The following is a 6,096-nucleotide window of genomic DNA, read 5'->3' on the forward strand; positions in this document are numbered from 1 at the left end:
CATGCCATATGCCTTACTGCAGAGCATTTACATGAGTCATTTGCTGACCCTGCTGTTTCTTCTTAAGGTATAAAGTTTTACAAAAGAAAATAAAAAGAACATGGTAATGAGTGGTAATTAGACCCAGAAATAGGTAGAGAATGCTGTTGTTTCATGCTGATTCTCATGCTCATAACAATATGCCTTGTTAGCACAATATCACTTGATTTGTACAAGGAGGTGAAATTCAACCTCTTCTATAAATTGAATGAGACTTAAAACTGTTGCTTGTCCCAGAAAACATGTATTAATCCTGATCTGTATTCTAACCCATCTTGCTTTCTGCAGGAGAAAAGAGCAGTTAGTTATTTCAAACAGAAGAATATCTCCTCTCACTCTTCATCATCTACATTACAACAAGAGGATCACCATTACCTCTGGGATGAAAAAAAATACAGGAAAAAAAATTAAAGTAATCCCAAACCTAAGATAGTAAGAAAGAGACAGGTTAGAAATCAATTCATTTTAAAGCTTTTAGTATATTTTGTTTATTTATTTATTTTTTTTCTCCCCCATCTATGGTGTATCAGAGCTGTTTTTATTCCCTCCTGGGGGGAATGTTGCAGCCATTAGTATCCCATCTCTATTGACTCTGTGCTCCCACTACTTTAATGGCACTTGCCTGATTTGTAGTTGCCTTCAAACTTATGGGTGCCTGTATTTCCAGTGTTACTATCATCTGCAAAACTGATCGCACATGAATTATACCTAGAAAACACATGCTTGTGCTTACTGCTGATTGAGGCTTGGGATTTGGTTAATTAACATAACCTTCCCTGGAAATGCTGGAAGAGACTTATGAAGAGCTACAAATAACAGGAAGCATCACAGCTTGAATATTGACCAGGACTGTTTGGAAGTACTATTTTCTTAAACAGAGGGTGACGAATGTCAGAGGGGGAAACAATTTGTAAATTGGAAGTTGCCAAATGCGTAAACAGAGCAGACGGTGTAGCAGAAGCTCTGCTTTTGCTTTAGCCAAAAAAAAAAAAAGGCAAAAATTTAAAAAAAATACTAGCACATCTCCAAGAATTAGTGTTATGAGGCATGTTTTAAATTTGATTATTATTAATTTCAGATCTGATGGCAAACTTTGTCTCTTTTGGTATTTCTTGTTGGATATTTCACCCTTGTAACAGCTATGTCACTCAGCCTTCACCGAATGATATAATAATTGCACACAGTACATTTGTTGCTGACATTTATTAAAATCTGGGTTAAAAAGGCCAGTTCTCTGTCTGCCATAAAGATCGTGACTGAATAGTTTATCAATAACATTTTTTCAAATGGTTAGACATACCAATCATTTCCTACACTACAACAAGAACACAACAACAAGAAACTTCTGTTGTATAGTATCTGTGCAATATTCTGTTGTATAATATCAAAGCCACTTTTTGTTTCATAAAACAAAGCCTGTAATTTAATCTTAAAATGCACGGTAAAAGCCTGCATTCTTCAGAACTTTTTTTTTTTTTCTGAAGCACAGGAAAAAATATTTTTTTGCTATCACTATGAAATTATTTAAACCCATCAGTTTTTAATTCAATATCCATGTGATCTCATGATAGCACAGACCTCAGGGGATTGGAGGGTTAATGTTAGCTTTAGGTGAGAGCTAGCCAAAACAGCAGCACTTGGATTGAAGTCCAGATTTTCCCAAAGCTCCAAAAGACTCAAATCCAAGTTTTTGTTTCTGCTGGGAGAAGATCAGTCTCTAGGTCCTCCTTCCTTTTCCTCCACCTATCTGCCCTTCATGCGCTTGCTGGATTTACAGTAAACTTTTTAAAGTGTGTGTGTGTGGGGGGGGGGGGGGGGGGGAAGAGGGAAGAATGCTGCCCCACGTGGTACTTTGCACTGGGAGATAAAGGACTTAATCCCCCCATTCCATAGGCTATTAGAAGCACTGTGGTTTGACAGGTCAACATTGACTGATGGAAATTGCTTGAGACATGCTGGATGTACAGCAGTAAATCAGCCACCAGACTCAGGGAAGCTCAGTGGTAGTTATGTCTATTATCGTAATAGTTTTGCAGTAGTATGAACAGGTTTCATTCTCATGGCAGGGGACATAGGAGGTGGTTCCCTAAAGGGAACATTCCTTTTCCAGCACATTATATGGTAAAAAGCCCACTATTTCCTTTTTCTTTTTTTACTTTTAACACACAGAGAACTAGAATGCCTGTGATGCTGGAATCCACGGTTAATCCCATGGAAGCAGGCTCCAGCCTCAGCAAACAATAGAGCTTTTTTACTTCCTTGACAATTCTCACATTCTCACTTTCTGTGAGTAAAAAAAATCTACCATCATGGAAATCATTGAAATGTTCAAGAGCCAGTGCCAATAATCTGGTGTCTTCACTCATTTCCGTCATTTTCCATCATTCTCCTCTGCTATTAGGTTTGAAGTTTTCTAAGCCTTGCCTTATTTCTAATTCTCGCATTGAAGACAAAATAGTTCTGTAATGCCTGCCTTAACTTCTTCCTCAAGAAAACTGAAAAGGTATCACAGAGATTGTCACCATAGATTTGAATCACTAAAAATAATCTAGGAAATGTTAAATATTACTGGGTGATAAGAGCAGGAAATGGGAAAAAAAATTACCTACAGATACCTTTGCATTTTTCAGCTAGGGACATTCCTATTGGCTTAGGTTTTTTCTTGGCAGATGTTGCATCTTGCAGAGTCTCTTGCTAGAAATGTTCCAGTTGATCTTCACAGGGGTTATAGCTGAGGACACCTGGCCCTTCTTCTCAGAAAAGGGCAATCTGTGCTAAATTTCTGTTGTAAGTACACAGCTGATGTGACACAGAATCACAGAACAGTCGAGGTTGGAAGGGACCTCTGGAGGACATTTTATCCAATCTGCCTACTCAAGCAGTGTCACCTCAGGCAGATGAGCTGCAGAATAGCTTGGCTGCTTGTTAAGATAACAAAATCTGAGAAGGAAAGCAGCAGGAATCAGGAAAGGATAGTGTTTCTTCTGCACTTGCTTCATTGTGTCTCCTGCTTAGGGTCAGAGGGAAGGCAGGAGCACTTAGAGGTTAAAGAAGCTCAGGCAGTAATAGGGGAGTAATTGTGTGTGGACAGACGGGTTATGGAAGGCTGAACAATTTTTCAGAGATAAGGGCAGAGTGGCCTGTCGTGTGGCCTGAGTCATTTGCTAGAAACAGGTATGGGAGCCCTTGAATTGGTATTGAGTGAGCCCTATGGCTCTTGTGAGTTTTGTTGTGTGCTGCTGTTCTTTAAGGTAAAGGGAGAAGCTGTTTCAAAGGATTTTTATTTAGCTTCCCTACATGAGCTTTTTCTCAGCCTACATTTTAATGCTTGACAGCTGAGCTTTTACAAGTTTTCAGAGCCATTAATCAGAGCAGTGTTTTGGGAAGACTTTGCAATGTATATTTGAGAATTTGCATGGCACTGGTTTAAATTAAAAGCTAAGGCTTACTTTTGAGGCTGCTTTTGGCCTCTTTCCTTAAAGCATGGAGCCATGTATTATTGTTCTAAGAACCCATAATTAGTAGCAAATGTTTGCAAAATGCTAAAGGTTGTTGCTAGGGTGCTCCTTCAGGCTGGGATGTGTGAGGGATGGTTAAACCCAATTTAGATCTATTTCAAAAACTGTTTTCTTAAGCTGCAAGCATAGATCATTTTTATGCAGTGCAGTACATTCTGACTTTTCAAATGGGCAACAGGAATAAAGGCATTCCTTCAGGAATAGGTATGACTTCATGTGAGCAGAAATTAAGTTCCCATTCTCTGAAGTAATTTGCCAGTGAATCAGACATGAGATGGGAAACAGGACTTCAGAATTGGGAGTCTGGTGGTTGTTGTTGTTGTAGTTGTTTGGCTATAGATGTGTTGATTCATTTGCCCAGAACCACTTAATTTCAAAGGTACATTGTCAACTTTCAGTTTAAATAAGAACCAGAGACACATATTTATCCGTTCTGAAGGTAAATGATAAGTTTTCTAAACTGATAGTAAAATGTTTGAGAAACATTAAAAAAAAATCCCAAAAAATATATATAGCTTATATGAACCTTGAATGTTCCAAGTGATAATATGATGATTGCTTTTCGTTATGTTCAAATTCTGAAAGAACCATATAAATGTGCTTGATTTGTGTCAAAAGATCTCTGAGTGTATTTTATTGTACAATACACTAGGTGTTAACACACAGTAGCTCTTCTGGTGGAGATGATTGCCAGCCACATAAGTTGACCACCTGCAGACAGGAAAGGCTGTCCCCGCTCTTTCTCAGGTGACTGTACTATGAGGTAGGGTGTTGTTACAATCAGGCTGTGACGTTGAGGTCTTGCTTCCAGTTGTGTTATGGATGCCCTGTGTGAGGTTGGTTAAGCCAGTTACCTCTTTGTGGTTCATTTCCCAGCCTTCTCCCTCAATGTTTGATTCCATCTCCCTGTCACTGCACGCCCCTTTTCGCATGGTGCCTCTGCTTCTCAGCTAGGTTTCCTGAGGAGCACTTGTGCCCACCCTGTGCCCCTGAAGACACCACAAGGCCAGTTGCATCCTGTCCCTGCCCTGAGCCACCTCGATGGGGCCTCACCTGCTGCCCATGCCCACTGGGAGATGGGCTCCACTGTGGCTCTGGCCTGGGCACCCAGGTCTGGCCTAAGTTACATCACATGTGGAGCTTTTCAGCCATATTCTCCAACCCCCTTTTTGGCTCTATATCTCCATGAAATGGCTTTAGTGAGAGGGCCATCTGGGGTTGCTCTCCCTCAGGGAGGAAGCAAAGGAGTACAGCTTCTCCTGTGGCACCATGAAGCCCTTGATAGCTCTGACTAGCTTCACCTGGCACCTCCTCTGCCCATGAGCCTGGCCTGGGCAGTACTATGGGCATGCCACTGCCCCCGTCTCCTGATGTAGGTGTTGATTTCAGCTTTGGGGACACTGTGTGGTCACAGATGTGTGGTCCCCATGGATGCCTGCCTGCTCAGCCAGGGGCATCATTGCGTTGGGCAAGCTGTGGCCTGGGCAGCGACAGTGGTGTCAGAGGACCCATGGTGGAGCTTTGGAGGTAGGGAACAGAGATGGGAATGGGGAGGGCTAGAGGAAGGTGGCATGAACTGCTGCAGGAGCAGGACCTGGGGCAGGTGCTGCTGGTTATGGTCCTGTTCCTAAATGTGGGCCAGCTGAGCACTCAGATCGGCTTTGGAGGTGTGGGTTTCTCTTCTCTGGCTCAAATAGTATCAGAGTGGAGACAGATACAGGCACATGTCACAATTATCATGGGTCTGTTGCCTTTTTCATTAGAGAGATGTGGGAAAATGAGTAAAATAACAGTGTCTCAGAGGCCAGTAAAAAGAGTGACGTTCAGCAAATGGTGTGCTTTCTTAAACATTCCCCTCTTTGGTCTTTCACCTGCATTTTGTTGTGAGTAAATAGGTGGGCATGCAAGAGTGAAGTTGCAGCAGCTCAGATTTTCTGGTTTGCATTCCCTCTGTATCACTGCTCCTTGGTGCGGGTTTACATGCGCAGTACTTGCCGTCTGATCTGGACTGCATCCAGCTCCCAGGGTGCCCTCACAGGATGGCAGTCTCTGGATTATGAAATGGCATAGACTCTTTTGTGCTTGTTTAGTTACACTTTAATCTTGGGCAGCCAGATGCACATGGGCAGTCTGTGCACAGTTGGTGGGGGGCTGTAATGCTTCTCATAAGACTTTACTGGGCTAATAGAATGGAATTACTTCAAAATCATTTTCCAGCTACTTGGATAGTTGAACTGAAAAAACAATAACAACCCTGCTGGTGTACAGTCCCTTCTTGAATCCTGCTTTGTTCATTGCCATTTCATTATGGATAATCATTTGAACTGATAGGGGCAGTGAGAGAATAGCATTTACAGAGTACTAAGAATGGTCTGTGTCAGAGATAAGACCTCTCTTGCCTGCTCCTCTCCTCTTCATCTTTGCTGCTAATAAAAGGTTATTCTCTCACTTTCAGCAAGAGTTTGTCAATTGTTTAGAGTTACTCTGTTTTTACTGTTGAAAGTAATATTAGGATCTCACTATATAGAAACCACTTTAT

The sequence above is a fragment of the Anser brachyrhynchus genome (genome assembly GCF_964034855.1).
Source record: "Anser brachyrhynchus genome assembly, chromosome: 1".
Taxonomy (NCBI): Eukaryota; Metazoa; Chordata; class Aves; order Anseriformes; family Anatidae; genus Anser; species Anser brachyrhynchus.